The 16,882-nt window shown below is 38.5% G+C and overlaps 1 pseudogene; it reads left to right on the plus strand.

Annotated features, from left to right (window-relative positions):
• Positions 1 to 298: 298 nt before the first annotated feature.
• LOC134729925 (uncharacterized) overlaps positions 299 to 16,882 on the plus strand; it is a 75,213-nt pseudogene continuing 58,629 nt past the window's right edge.

Here is a 16,882-nt window from a genome sequence, read left to right on the forward strand (position 1 = left end):
TTTAACCAGTCTCTAAAAAGTTCCAAACTTTTCTGTCTTCTTCTGAGCCCTCTGAACTCTTCCAAGCTCTGCCCGTTACCCAGTTCCAAAGCTGCTTTCACATTCTCAGGTATCTTTATAGCAATGCCCTCTTCAGTACCAAATTTCTGCCATTCTTCCATTGCTGTAAAGAAATATATGAGACTGGGTAGTTTCTTCAGAAAAGAAGTTTAATTGGCTCACAGGTCTGCAGGCTTTACAGGAAGCAGGGTGTTGACATTTGCTTGACTTCTAGGGAGGCCTCAGGAAGCTTACAATCATGGAAGAAGGTGAAGGTGAGGAGATTTGTCACATGGTGAAAATGGGAGCAAGAGAGAGAGGGAGTGGGGAGGTGCCATACACTATAGTCTCTCTACATATCCAGCCTTCTAAACTGTGAGTACTTGGGAGTATAGCAATGGCTTTCCCTTGCTGTCCTATTTGACCACTCACTTAAATTTACTGACCATTCTAAGTTTATTAATATTGGAAGCTCTTTTGTAACTTTTCTTATATGTAAACTTACCACAACATATTAGAAGCAAATAGCTTTCTATTTACACATGTATATAAAATTAAATATTTATGCATGTAAGATATACATGTGTCTACATGTATGTTTAATACAGTGGAATAATGTTTCAGACAGGCGATGAACACATTTAATATATATTAACATAGAAAGCATTGTAATAAACATCAGCATTAATAGCTTTTTGAGATCAATTTAGTAATGGATCCATTTTAACCTGTTCTCTAATGGTTAAAGTTAAATAGTATTATAGAGACAATGTAACTGAGAACAGAATGGCCACTGGAAAAGGAAATTGGTGGGGGATTGAAACTTAACGGTAAGTAGACTTGAATTGCATCCTTAATGGTGACTTTTAAAAGCATTGTTAATCTGTCAGCATGTGGATAGCATTTGTAGTATTTGCATGCACCTTCACAGTGTCCAGAACCTACCAAATGTTTTCCATTAAGAAAAAGCCTCTTCTTCCATTAAAAAAAGAGAGTATTTGTTATGACTTCAATAAACAAATATTATAGAGTACAAGAAAAACTTCTAAGGCACGTGAAGAAAATTAGACTTTGTCCCTGGCCCTGTTAGGGAGGTAAGGCATAAACATGAGTTAAGCAATCAGAAAAAGTGTGCCCAATATCACTAAACCATAGGAATCTTAACTGAAAATAAAGACTAATACAGAAAACAAAAATACCTGGAAGTGAAGCAAGGAGGGTTGACTGGTGTGGCAGAAGTGGTGTGGAATTGAATCCCTATGCAGAAAGTGGATTCTAGCTGGTTCTTGAAGAATGGATACAATTTGTACATTTGGAGATAAAAGGAGAGCATATTTACTTCATGGGGGGATAAAACGTTCCCAAAACTATTTTGGTTAGAGAACTAGAGAATTGGAATGAACTAGAAATAAGATTTGTACAACCATCTCTCAACCAAAAAAAGGGTCCAGGTACACTGACATGAGCTGAAGTTTTCCCAGATTGAGCCCTGAAGGAAGAAAGATATGACCTATGACTGAAACACAGAATCAAGGGATGTCTCAAAAAATAGCACCAAGAACAAAAACTAATAAAAATCAAAGAGACCAGCCCAGAAGTGACCAACCATGTACTTTGGACATGGTTTTCTGGGCTGGTCTCTTTGGAGAGCAGAATTTAGATGGGCATGCAATAGGCAGAAGTTAGGGATTCTCCAATGTGTTTATATATACATATAGTAAGGAATGCAACTATAGAGACTGTCACCTCATCTGTGGCTGGAGATGGAGCTGCTAAGGCTATCATGCAGATTCCAATACAAATTTGGAATGCTAGTTTGGGACCAAATTATCAGGAATTGTAACTTTTAGACTGGGGACAGTCATAAATTTTAATTTACTCTGGAGGCAGTGATGATCTCCTGGAAGTTGGGGTAGAACTAACTGATGAAAGAAAACAATAAATTTAGAAAGATGACATAGGAGGTTGTTTGTGTATCCCAAGGTAAGTGGTGATAAGGATATTACCCAGAAATTTAGAAATGAGAATAGAAAAAATGAAAAAGATATGGGGCATTGAGAAAAAAAAGAGTTGTTAAGATTCAGTGATTATTTGGCTTCCAAAAGTGAGATCAATAACCGAATTGAGTCAAAGACAATTCTAAGGACTTGAGAATAGTAACTGGGAGAATATTCTGGGAGAACTGATGGGGGACAGGGAGTGTGAAGTTTACAGTTCTTTCAGTTGGCAGGTGTGGAAAGTAAAGCATAAAGATTAAGTTATTTATTAAATTTAACTAATCAAGAATTTGTAGCCAACTAAGTTCCTGAGGCCTCACTATTTTATAAAGGTAAAATAAATCTATATTTATTAACAAGTGTCCATTTGTTATTATGATTGGCTCAAGCATTTTATTTTATTTTTCATGCAAATTGGCACAGCATTTTCTGTTTGAGTCAGCATGAATTAGTTAAGCTTAACTCTAATGATTTTGACCTGGTTTCTTGGGAACAGATGCTATTTTACTTCGTGTAGTATCTTTGGAGCTAGCTACCAGGACGGGAATGATCTTTTTGAAACCAAAGTTCACGCACCATTGAAATTTCTTCAGGTTACAGGCCAGTTGTGGTCTATCACAACTTTGAAACTTTTGTAGAGGAAGAAGAGAAAGAGGCATTAGGAAAAGATACAGCAAGACAGTTGCCAAGGAGGTAAGAGATAGGAGAAGAGACAATAAAATAAGATTTGAGAACAGTGCTTCTTAAACTTTAATGTGTATACGAATCACTTGAGGGATTTTTTTTGAAAGGCAAACTTTGATTCAGTAGTTCTGTGGAAAGGCCCAACAGTCTGCTATTCTAACATGCTCTCGGGAGATGCTAATGCTGTTGATCCCTGGACCACATTTTGAGTAGCTAGGTGCTAGCAATCAAAGGAGAGGATTTTAAACTAAAAAAGGTTTCTGTGCTGCATTCTTTCACATTGCATTTTCAAACCTGCTCTCCACCCTTTTCCACCTTGTGGTATGTCCAGGAGGTTGCCCTTTATGGAGTACAAGAGTGGGATTCTTTGCTCTGGCTTCCTGTTGGTTTTGGGCATTACATAAGAGGCATCAGCAGAAACTGGAAAGAGAACTGTGATTGAGGACTTGGTATTTACAGTTAGTTTCACTCTACCAGGACATATGAATTCGTAAAAATCACCACAGTGTGTAAAATAATGCCATTAAAACCACAGAGTTATGGGAAGATGGTATTAGGGGCACAACATTCAAAAACTTTGTCAGTGACACACATACACACAAAGATGGGCACCTAATAAAAGCTGCAGAACAGTTTTGTACTTGTTAAATACTTAAGAATACTCATAAATATGACAATAAATATGGTACTTTACCTTGAAGAGCACCTGAAATATGCTTGTGTGTATTAGAAAGGTTGCAGATTGTGAGGTACTATGAAGTGGTAGAAAAAATGTCATCTGAAATTGGAAGAAAATTTGTAATACCAGATGTGAATGGATGTGGATCATAACACACTCAATGAACTGAGGTAGCTGGGAGATATTTGAGGTGAATGTATGTGTGTGTTTTGTGTATTCCTACCAAGTGTGGTTCAATTCTGCAATTTTGTCTGTTCACCTAGTATTTCCTATATGTGAATTTGTGCATAAGAAAACATCAAATTTGGTTATATTCAAATTATTTTGCAACATATCAACAGCATTGGAACAAATCTGCACTTAAGAGCTGTGATGCTCGTTGCTCCAGCATCCTACTTAGAGACATGACTCTTGTAGTATCCTCTCCTATAGCTACAGAAATTACTCCTAAGTTATGACAACCACCATTCATTCACCTTGCCCTTCTGACCCAGGGGTTGTAACAGCTCCCTGCTATTTCTAACTTTGGATGATTTCATGGTTGACTCTTAGTTTCATTTAACCTTGTTCACATCTTTGTAAATAGTTCCTTTAATGCATGCCCATCAATTGCCTCTGCTGTTTGAGTTTGCCACATGGGTCTTTCCAGTCCCCAGACAATGTTCAAATGTGATTAGTCATGTAAAGAGATCAAGTAGAATTAGGGCTTGGTATCAGCCTTTGAATTTAATTATTATTGATGTCAACTAATTGATATTTTAATGCACTGGTTCGACACACCATGGCCAGCCAGACCCATTATAAAAAGTAAGTTAGATCAAGCCATCCCCTTTCTCAAAACCTTATGATGGCTTCATTTTGGTCTTAGAGTAAAACCAGTGGTACTTTCAATGGCTTAGAAGACTCCACATAGCCTGGTTTCTTGCTGCATCTCTGAATTCACCACATTTCAGGATCAATCATTTATTTTTCTCCCTTTGTTCCAATATCACTGGCCTTCTTGTGGTCTTTGAACATGCCAGGTGGGCTTCTGCCTCAGGTCCTTTGCGTTGGGTCTTCCTCTTGTCTGGAACATACTCTCCAATATATTTGCATGGTTAAGTCTTTCCTCTTCAAGTATTTATTTAAATGTTATCCTTTCAATGAAATTTATTTTGATCTCCCATTTAGAATTGCAACTCAGTCCCCACAACATATTGGCCCTCTTAACAAGCTCTATTTTTGTTTCCCACAGCACTGCCATGTTTTAACATGCTGTGTTATTTATTTACTTGTTTTTTAAATCTTTTTTGACTTTCAATACTAACTAGAATAAAATTTCTCAGGGGGCTGAAAATTTGGGGTCTAGTTTTTAGATAGGTATTTCCCAAATTATGAATGAACTGTCAAATGTGTGAAGATGCCACTAATGATGCAACATGTGCTTTGGGTTTTCTTTTCAATAATGTAGACAGGTGTTTGTGGATGTATCTTAACTGAACACATTTGAAGGCTGTTTTCTGAAGGAAGAGTACAATTTGTAACCAAGAACGCATTTTCTAAGTATGAAGGTACCTGACTTTTCTGACTGGATCAGACTATTCATTCACTGAAAAACTAAGTGATATTGTCCAAATTAAAATATTTTCAAGTTATAAAGATATTACTTTAATGAAAAGTGGGGGGGTTGCCTACCAAATTACCACAGGCCCTTGGAAATCATCCCAGAAGTCTAATGCCTGACCCATCTAGGAATCTTCTTAACATCATCGCTGAAGCTAATCATCCAGTCACAGCTTGAAAACATTTCAGGTTCTGGTTTACATTTTATTAGGTTTTAATTAGAAGTCACTGTTTGAATGAAAAAAAGTGTTCCTGTTCAATAGCTCCATGCAGGCACTATGGCAATAATATAGCACAATTTCTTCCATTAAAAACAAGACTTCTTTTTGTGTCTGAGGTTCATTTCTATAAAGCTCTGAAACCTGGAAATTCTCCCTTGCAGTCTAAGCCACACTTAGCCTTGTTTTTTGTCAGAACACAAATAGAATCTTGTCCACTTTTCAATATTTATCTGTATTTTGCTAGAAAGAGTTTGGTTTTACATTCTTATAATTATTACTAGCATCATAAATTCTGAAGTTACTTAAGGCTCACAAATGAATGAATGACTTCTAATGATACAAATGAATTACATTTCATAGTTTGAAAGTTTTAAAAATGTGCCTTTGTTTTTCTCTCAACATTCTTAGCTTTAGCTAGGATAGATAAATTCTCCAAGGATTGGAGCTTTCATACATTTACACATGTAAATAATGAGGGTTCATAAGAGAACCAGAAAATCTCTTTCCTTGTATTTCTAAGAATAATTTTATTGAACTTTCAGGACTAGTTTAAGACACATTTTATTAAGTTGAAGTCACTGAGTTTGGTATAAGATAAGGCTACTCTTTTTATTATGATGCAACTAATTCTAAAAAATATTTAAATTAGGGATCTATTTTACTGTTCTTAATTGGATGGCTCAAAACAAAGATAAAAGTAAAACTTTAATTCATACATTTAAAACAGATTTTGTGAATGGCAGTTATGTAAATTCTTACAGAACATTAGTACAATGACATCTAAATCATAATATATATTCAATTAGTTTTTCATTTATTCAGTGTTTATAGAGCACTAATTATGTGAAAGTATTGTAGTAAAATGACAAAGAAGACTGGCACTTCATACTACATTTCATGTTTTCATATTGGAAGACACATTAGCCCTAAAATTGGTAAATGACAGGCTTTGGGCAACTGAATTACAGTTTTTGCTTCCTTATAATGAAAATCCTCCTTATATAGATGTCCAAAAATAAATGCTATTCTCTAGTTGGTTACAGTATATTCATTTATGTCACACTGACTAAGAAGCTCGACACTTGAAAAAAAGGAATCTTACAGTTCTGTATTCCTGAAGTGCCTAACTGAAGTGTTAGGCAAGGAGTGGAAACTGAATAAATGTGTTGAGTGATGTAAAATAATTCATGTAATCATGTGTATGTTTAGTGACAAGCCGATGAAACATCTGTTAAGTTGAATTTTTGTTTATGCAGATATTTAGTTGCTCTTTATACATACTCTTAAGTTGGAAAAGTCTTTACTATAATCATATAAACACTAAGTATAGACCAAATTATACATAACTCTTATCAAGTTTTTGCAAAAGTTTAACGTGGGAAAATTCTGAACTAGGAATTATTTTTCTTCAGAGATTGTTTTCTCTCTCAGGAAAATCAAATACCCAGACATGATGGGAAATCACTGCAGAATACAGAAGACAAACAAAACAACAACAACAACAACTCCACAATATCAATAAATCCAGTGACAATATTTTTAGACATTTACACTGAAAAAGAACAGAACAGTCATTGTACAGTTTCACCAGATAAAGAATGAGCATAAAAGTGGCATGCAATAAAATAATTTAGTATCTTCCTAGCTGCTGGCCTACAGTGAGGCTTGCAGATGGGAAGGTGCACTCTGAGGAAGGTACCAGAATCAAGTGCAGATCAACAGAGATTCACTTCCTCTGCCAATTCTCTATTCTTGTGTAAAAAGAGAAAACATACATGAATGGGTGCAACATCTGTTGAACTGTTTTTAATGTGCCAAAGTAGAATGGGATTTTCAGTTTAAGAAACAGGGTTTAAAAAAGAAGTAAGGAGAAAAATGTGGTGCAAAATTAGGAAAGAAAATATTTATGTAAAGAAATCTTCATGAGAAATAATATGAATATCTCACTGAAGATAGGTTGACAGGCAGCTTGATGGCATAGCTGATTGAAACAGACAAGAGATTCTGGATTTAAAAAATACAGTGACAATTAAATGCAACAGAAATTTGGTTCAGTTGGGCTTTAGGCAAAACATAATTTTTTTGTCACACACATTTCTGCTGCTTGCTGATTTATGGGGAGAGAGTGGCATTGAAGAAAAGGAGGGTATCAGCCAAACTGTCTGAGGTGAGGAAGATCTCATATAATGTTGCAGTCACAGAAAGGTGTCAGGCAGCTGACCAAGGGTGGTGACTTCCCATTCCCAAAAGTCAAGGAGGATTTAACATCAAGCACGAAGGTTCACTACAGAGAAATAAGAGCAAAGAACATCAATGATGTGAGTATAAGAAGCCTAGCGAGGAAGACAACTGCCATAATTTATGGGCTAATCTGAATATCTGTCTATGTATCTGTCATCTATCTATCTATCTATCTATCTATCTATCTATCTATCTATCTATCTCAGACTAGGATATTAATCAAATGTATTTATGTTCAATATTGAATATTGAATGTGGATTATTACCAATCAATAATTCCTTGGCTTCCTATCAATTCTATTGGTTAGGATTCTCCTGCCTCAGCCTCCTGAGTAGCTAGGACTACACCCAGGTAATTTTTAAAATTTTTTGTAGAGCTAGGGTCTCACTATGTCTTCCAGTCTTGGCTTGATCTTCTGGCATCACAAGAGCCTCTTGCCTTGGCCTCTCAAAGTGCTAGAATTACTGGCATGAACCACCATACCTGGCCTATTATTGTTAAATTTTGATTTTAGCCTGGGCACGGTGGCTCACGCCTGTAATCCCAGCACTTTGGGAGGCCGAGGCGGGTGGATCACGAGGTCAGGAGATCGAGACCATCCTGGCTAACACGGTGAAACCCCGTCTCTACTAAAAATACAAAAAATTAGCCGGGCATGGTGGCGGGTGCCTGTAGTCCCAGCTACTCGGGAGGCTGAGGCAGGAGAATGGCGTGAACCCAGGAGGCGGAGCTTGCAGTGAGCCGAGATCATGCCACTGCACTCCAGCCTGGATGACAGAGCGAGACTCCGTCTCAAAAAAAAAAAAAGTTTTTGATTTTAAAATGGAGAATATATAAATATTTATTATTAAGCAATTGGTCAGATTATAATTTATCTCTTCAAGATAACATATAAACGATTATATGCAACTATATGAAAGATAAGAATAAGATAAGTACTTATGTGGAATTACTTCAAAGATAAGTAATAAAAAGGTAGGTTCAGAACAATAAAAATACTATTATGTGTATATATTATGCTATTATATGCACACACAGATATGTATGTTTGCCTATGTGAAGGATGCTTCCAGAAAATGTACTTGGAGAAATTATTTGAGTGGTGAGTGGCTGAGAGACTGAGGTAGAAGGAAATTACTTCTTATTATACACATTTCGTATTTCTTAAATTTTGTAGCATGCATATATTGTAGATGAGAACAACAAATACAGGTAGCACTTTGCATTGTTCAGACATACATAAATCACAGTTACCAGTTAGTTAAATAGTGTCTGTCCCTCAAAAACATGGTTAAAATTTCAATTGTCATTGTATATTAACTGCAAGTAATTGCATAAGGTACAAACTTGGCTGCTAGCTCTTCAGTTCACAAATCAAAATGCAAATAAAAGATGATGTTCATCATGATATATGACCAACCACATCACTTCTTCCAAAATTGGGTGATTAATAGTTACTGCACTACTGTTATTTGGTTCACTCACAAACAGCAAAGTGTTTTGTTGTATTTGTCTCTAGTTGATGAAACCATGTGGCATTTTATAGAAATGGATAAAGAGGAAATTGGCTAACAAAGATGAATGTGCAGCAAAGAAACCAAAGTGAAAATATTGAAATGTGAGGATAATGTAAATGGAGTTATAGAAGAAATAGCTGATGTGAAAATGTTGATAAGGCCATCATTGGAAACACTAGATATACAGCTGGAGCAAAGCAAGAGGTGAACTTACCAACATAATAGGGAAAGTGGCCATGATTAAAGGATAAATATGTTCCAGAAGAATTGACACTGGCAATAACAACTTTACATTAAAGCCACACTTAGAGATGCTTCATGACATGGAAAGCACAAAGCATAAAATTTTGGAAGCTGATTCAAAGTTGGAAAGGAATATGACAATTTGCCAAGGCATAACAAAGATGCTTGATTCATACGAAGAATTATAAATGAGAGGAAGGCAAGCACTGTTTTGAACTATTCTCGGTAAGTTTTTACAAGACAAGAAATCATGTTTCTAATGTTTTAAATTACTGTGTATTAAATACACATTGGGTTCACTATTTTTTATTTCCCTATACATTTATAACTAATAGGAAAAGAGTTTTCAATGTTTTGATAAAGATTTTAAAAGGCCACAGACAATTGCAATTTTTCTCATTGATAAGATGGTTTGCATAGTTTCAGCTTGCATGATCATTTTTATGATGCCACACGACTGTGTGAAGCAAGGGCTACTTATACAATATTTTAAAGAAACAAAAATAAATTTAAGATTTATTAAATTTATAAGTAATTCCTAAAAATTATATAAAATCATCTTTGTTCTTCTTGCTTTTCTATGAGCAAGTTAATCAAAATAACACCAGAAATGGAAATTAATTTCTGTTTGAAAATCTAAAACATTTATAAGGGAGATAATGAGATAAAAAATGTTTGGTGTCTGCTCTGCTTTTAACTCAGGCCAACTCATCAACATACCTTGTGACTGATTATTGATTAAAATGAGCCCTTTGCACTCTAATATTATTGATGGTTGTCACTCTGTCCCACCTTTCTCTCATTCTTTGTTTTGTTCCCATGACAACTTTTTTTTTCTGCTAATGTTCTTGAAAGCTCGCTCCAGCCTCTTTGGGATCTCTGGTATACAGTATCTCAAGTCCAATACCTGGATACCTGGTTTAATGCCTTCCATTTACCAGTTATGCATATTATTTTTTTCATACCAGACTTCTTTCTTCTGCATCACCTCTCTCCCAACTTCCAGGCCCATCCAAGAATTGGCCAAAAGAAAAGCATAGTGATTTGGATGCCTCAATAATACAAAATAACTGGCTTAGAAAGGATAGAAGATTTTTTAATCTCTAATGAAAATCTGAGTTTGTAAATGGTCCAAGGTAATAGTGCAGGTTTGCTTCATGAGGCTGTACAGCTACTCAATTTGTCCTTTTTGTTCTTCAGATAATCCTAGGGAAATGTCCATGTACATATGGTTGAAGTAAGCGCAAAGCTAGCCACATTCCTATTTCCAGTTTACAGAAAGGAGAAAGGAGGAAGTGAAGCAACTTCCTTCTCTTGTCATGCCTCAGAAGTTGCGCACATCACTTACAAGCACACCCCACTGGCCAGACCTAGTTGTCAAAGAGCGTGAGTAGTTTCTAGCTTTATGGCCATTTGTGGTGAGGGTAGTTCTAATTCATGAAGGAAGAAGGAGAAAATGGAAATTCAGGGACAATAATCAGTCTCTGCCACCATTTTCAATATCCTAATTAGTATATCTCAATATACCTCATTCTCAACATCCACGTTCAGGTGTGTGCTGGCTTGTCAGGTTCTGACTCTGCAGCCTTTGTCCATGAAGACAGCAGATACTTGGTTGGTAGATTTTTATCCATGCTGCCATTCTGTATCTAAGTGGAGCATTTAGGCCATTTACATTCAACGTTAGTGTTGAGATGTGAGGTGCTGTTTTATTCATTGTGCTGGTTGTTGCCTGAATACCTTGCTTTTTATTTTTTTCTTTGTATTATTGTTCTATAGGCCCTGTGAGATTTATGCTTTAAGAAGGTTATATTTTGTTGTATTTCAAGGTTTTGTTTCAAGATTTGGAACTCCTTTTACCAATTCTTATAGTGCTGGCTTGGTAGTGGCAAATTCTCTGAGAATTTGTTTGTCTGAAAGATTTTATCTCTCCTTCATTTACGAAGCCTAGTTTCACTGGATACAAAATTCTTGGCTGATAATTGTTGTGTTTGAGGAGGCTAAAGATAGGACCCCAATCCCTTCTGGTTGCAGGGTTTCTGCTGAGAAATTTGCTGTTAATCTAATAGGTTTTCCTTTATAGGTTATCAAGTGATTTTTGTCTCACAGCTCTTAAGATTCTTTCCTTCATCTTGACTTTAGATAACCTGATGACTATGTGCCTGGGTGATGATCTTTTAGCAATGAATTTCCCAGGTGTTCTTTGAGCTTCTTGTATTTTGATATCTAGGTCTCTAGCGAGGCCAGGGAAATTTTCTTTAATTATTCCCTTAAATATGTTTTCCAAACTTTTAGATTTCTCTTCTTCCTCAAGAACACGAATTATTCTTAGGTCTGGCCATTTAACATAATACCCAATTTTTTTGAGAGTTTTTTTTTTTTAAGATTCTTTTGTTTTTGTCTTTGTATGATTGGGTTAACTCAAAAGCCTTGTTTTTGAACTCTGAAGTTCTTTCTCTTACTTGTTTGATTCTATTGTTGAAACTTTCCAGTGGATTTGTATTTCTTTAAGTGTGTCTTTCATTTCCAGAAGTTGTGATCGTTTTTTTCTTTATGATATCTATTTCTCTGGAGCAGTTTTCACCCAATACATTCACGTATTTTTTTTTTTCTTTTTTAAAGTTAGCTTTCACCTTTCTCTGGTATCTCCTTGAGTAGTTTAATAATCAACCTTCTGAATTCTATATCTTGCAATTCAGATATTTCTTCTCAGTTTGATACATTGCTGGGGAGCTAAAGTGGTCTTTTGGGGGTCTTTATAGAACCTTCCTTTGTCATATTAACAGAATTACTTTTCTGATTCTTTCTCATTTAGGTAGACTATGTCAGTGGAAAATCTATAACTCAAGGCTGCTGTTCAGATTCTTTTGTCCCACTGGTAGTCCCTTGATGTGGTGCACTCTTTCCCCTAGGGATAGGGCTTCCTGTGAGCCAGATTGCAGTGATGGTTGTTGCTCTTCTGGATCTAGCCACCTAACAGGGTTACCAGGCTCCGAGCTGGTGCTGGGGAATGTCTACTAAATTAAATGTAATTTAATCCATCTTCAGGTCTCCCAGCCATGGATACCAGCACCTGCTCTGGTGGAGGTGGCAGGGGAGTGAAGTGAACTCTCTGAGAGTCCTTGATTGTAGATATGTTTAGTGTGCTGGCTTTCTTGAATGCTGGTTATGTTAGCAGTGAAGTTGTCATGTGGACAGATTCAGGGCCATCGGTTAGCCAGGATGTTGCAGGCAGTGGAATTAGCTGTTGTTTTCTCCTTCCTTGGAGCAGGGTTATTCTGTCATGCGTTGCTGTCATGTCCTGAGTTGGTTGGCCTCCAGTCAGGAGGTGGCACTTTTTTTTTTTTTGAGAGAGAGTCTCTCTCTATTGCCAGGCTGGAGTGCAGTGGTGCCATTTCGCCTCACTGCAACCTCTGCCTCCTGGGTTTAAATGATTCTCCTGCCTCAGCCTCCTGAGTAACTGGGACTACAGGTGCGTGCCACCACACTCAACTAATTTTTGTATTTTTAGTAGATATGGGGTTTCACAGTGTTGGCCAGGATGGTCTTGATCTCTTGACCTTGTGATCCACCCCACCCTGGCTTCCCAAAGTGCTGGGATTACAGGCGTGAGCCACCATGCCTGGCCAAGATGGCACTTTTAAGGGAGCACTAGCTGTAATAGTGGAAGGGGGATATAAGCTGCCCCAAGTTGGCCAGGATAAGTATTTGGGTTTCTCAGGCAATGGGTGGGGTCATAAAGCTCCCAAGAGTTTATGTCTTTTGTGATTGGCTACTAGAGCAGGTAGAGAAATACCATCAGGTAAGGGCAGGGTTAGGCAGGTCTGAACTTAGACACTCCTTGGGCAGACCTTTCTGTGGCCACTGTGTGGCATGGAGGCATAGTTCTCAGGCCAATGAGGTTCCAGAGGGGATTATGGCTGCCTCTGTCCCCAGGGAATTGGGGAAAAGCCAGTAGCAATGGGCCTCACCCAGCTCCCATGCAGTTGGTGAGGCTGGTCTTGCTCCTGCCATGCCCCACTAACAGAGCCGAGTTTATATCCAGGCAGCCTGTGTGCAGGACTAAAACCTAGCCCCAGGCTATAAGTTTTCCTGCTGAGAAAACAAACATGGCTTTCAGGCCATGCCCCTTCCTGTCTGCCCACACTGTCTGCCACTACTCTTGCTCTTCTTTCTGGAGCAGTTCCCATTCACCCCCAAATTACGCTCAAAAGAGTTTTACCCAGTCAAAATTATTACAAAGTTCGGCTGGAAGTTTCTTTCACCTTGTGACCCCTCCCAAACTGCACCAGTTGCCTTTTCCGAGTGTCCCCATGAGACTTAGTCAGGGATGGCTTCCCTGGGCTTGAGCTGGAGAATGGCTGTGCCTACAAGGCTTCTTCCACTGCTGCTTCTAGTTTTATATTTTATTCTAAATTCATTTCAGCTCTGGATAAGGTTAAATCCTTCTCCTGTAATCTGGATTTTTGGGTTTCCAGGGGGGACATGTGTTCAGAGGCAGGATTCCCCCTCTCACACTTTGGGAACTCGCAGTTTCTTGCTTGTCTCATGGGATTTGCAGTGGCTTGGTGCTTTTTTATTTAAAGAATCTGTGAATTATTAGTTTTCCTGGTATGCTCCGGCAGTGGTTCCTGGAGCAAAATTGCACAGTATGGGTCTCCACACACTGTTCCATCCATCCAAATGGAAGTTGCATGTCAGCCCTGCATCTATCTACCAATTTCCCAAGTCTCAACATTGCTTCGTTTTTTGTTTTTTTTGTTGTTTTTTTTTTTCATTCTTTTTTCTTTTGTCTCCTCTGGCAGTGCATTTTCAAATAACCTGTCTTCAAGCTCAACAATTATTTCCCCTGCTTGATCAGTTCCACTGTTAAGAGACTCTGATGCATCCTTCAGTATGTTGATTGCATTTTTGAACTCTAGACTTTCGGCTTGATTTTTAATTCAATCTCTTTGTTAAATGTGTCTGATAGAATTTTGAATTCTTTCTTTGTGTTGTTTTTAATTTCACTGAGTTTTCTCAAAACAGCTATTTTGAGTTCTCTGTCTGAAAGGTCACATATCTCTGTTTCTCTGGGTTGGTCCTTGGTGTCTTATTCAGTTCATTTAGTGAAGTCTTGTTTTTCTGGATGGTCTTGATGCTTGCAGATGTTTTCTGGTGTGAGGGCATTGAAGAGTTAGGTATTTATTGTGGTATTCACAGTCTTGGCTTGTTTGTACCCATCCGTCTTCGGAAGGCTTTCCAGGTACTCGAAGGGACTTGGATGTTGTGATTATTGCAGTTTTTGGTCACTGCAGCCATATCTGCATTAGGGAGCACCCCAAGCCCAGTAATGCTATGGCTGTTTCAGATCTATAGTGGTATCACCTTTGTGGTCTTAAATAAGATCATAAAAAATTATCTGGATTACCAAAAAGAGAATCTTGTTCTATTCCCTTACTTTCTCCCAGACAAAGGGAGTCTCTCTCTCTCTTTCTGTATTGAGCTATCTGGAGCTGGGGGAGGGGTGACACAAGCACCCAAGTGGCCACTGCCACTGGGACTGTGCTGGGTCAGGCCTGAAGCCAGCACAACACTGGATCTTGACCAAGTCCTGCTGTAACCACTATCTGACTACTGCCCATGTTTGCTCAAGGATCTAAGGCTGTAAAATCAGCAGGTGACAAAGTCAGCCAGCCTTATGTCCTTCCCTTCAAGGTGACAAGTTCTCCCAGGTCATAGAAAGGCCCAGAAATGCCCGCCAGGAGCCAGGGCCTGGAGTCAGAAACCTTAGGAATCTACCTGGTGCTCTAGTCTACTGCAGATGAGCTGACACTCAAACCACAAAACAAAGTTCTTCCTACTCTTCCTTGCTCTTTCCACAGACAGAGAAGTTTCTCTCCATGGCCACACCACCATAGGATCATGGGGGCTACTGCCAGGCCACCACTGATGTTCACTCAAAGGCCATGGGTGTTTTAGTCAGCTTGTAGTGAATGCTGCCAGGCCTGGGACTCACCCTTCAGGAAACTGGGCTCCCTTCTAACCCAGGTCAGGTCCAAAAATGTCATCCAAGAGCCAAGTCCTTAAATCAGAGATCGCACAAGCCCACTTTATGTTCTACCCCACTCTGTCAGAGCTGGTACCTACGGTGGAAGACAAAAACACTTTTTACTTATGCAGAAAGAGTCTCTCATTATAGCCACTACATGTGGAAATATCATGGGTCACACTTGTAGATAGCATGTTTCAGATTCTTGTTCACGGCCCATGGCATGTACTACCTGGCTACTGTGGCTGATAATTCAAGGACCAGGGGCTTTTTAGTCAGTAGGTGACTACTCCTACCAGGACTGGGTCCTTCCCTTTAAGGTAGTGGGTTCTCTTCTGGCCCAGGGTGTGCTAGGAATTTCATCCAGATCTAGGGCCTGAAATGCGGTCTCACGACTCTCTCTGGTATCCTATTTTACTGTGGCTGAGACGGTATCCAAGTCGCAAGTGGAACTTCTCTTTACTCTTCTCTCTCTCTTCTCCCCCAGTGGAAGGAAGAATTCTCTTTCAGAGCTGTGAGCTGTGCTGCCTGGGGTTGGGGGAAGGTTGGGACAAGCATTCCGTTGGCCCCTCCAGCTGGTGTCTCACTAGGTCATGTGCCTCTCAAGTCCACTGGCTCAAAGCCCAGCACAGCATTACAGCTTGCCTAGCAGTTGCAGTCCTTGTGGCCTAGACTGACTTTCTAGTTTATTTAGGATCCCAGAACAGCTTAGCCCAAGGTAGTGAGGCTTGCTGGAACTCAAATTCAGAGAGCTAGGATGGATGACTCCCCTCTGGCTAGGGCTGGCCTAAATGCTCCTTTTGTGGGTGTTTATTGAGTTCTACCCAGTATTATTTTTGCTGTGACAGGGGAGCACTGAGTTCCAATGTGAAGTTCCACAATCACTTCGCTTCCCTCCCTCAAGTGCACAGATACTCTGTGCCACATGGCTGCTGCAGGGTGATGGGGAGGGTGGCATCAGAAATTTAAGACTGTCTTTTCTCTCCTTCATTCTTTCAGTGAACAAAGTTAAAACCAGATACTGTTATCATTCACCTGATTTTTGGTTCAGATGAAGACTTTTTTTGTGTAGATAGTTGTTAATTTGGTGTTCCTCTGGGGAAGACATTCAGTGGCAGCTACTTTTTGGACATCTTGTTCTGCCTCCTTCTTCTTCAATTTATCTTACCAGTGTTTTATAATAATTTTCCTTCTCAAGTCTGTCACTTCTTTGGTTAAATCGATCCCTAGGTAGTTTATATTATTTTTAACTATTGTAAATAGGATTGCTCTCATGACATCCTTTTCAGATATTTCATTGTTGGTTTATATAAATGCCACTGATTTTGTAAGTTGATTTTGCATCCTGCAACTTACTGAATTTATCAGTTCAAAGAGTTTCTTGGTAGAGTCTTTAGGTTTTTCTAAATATGAGATTATGTCATCTGTGAAAAAGGCTAATTTGACTTCTTTCTTTCCAATTTGGATGCCTTTTTTTCTTTTTATTGCCCAATTGCAAAATGTTTGGTAGAATGCAGAGGTGAAGCCACCAGGTTCTGGGCTTTTCTTTGATGGGAATTTTTTTTTTTTATTACAGCTTTGATCTTATTACTCAGTATTGGTTTGTTGAGGTTTTGTATTTCTTCAT

This window comes from Pan paniscus, chromosome 2 (genome assembly GCF_029289425.2).
Source record: "Pan paniscus chromosome 2, NHGRI_mPanPan1-v2.0_pri, whole genome shotgun sequence".
NCBI lineage: Eukaryota > Metazoa > Chordata > Mammalia > Primates > Hominidae > Pan > Pan paniscus.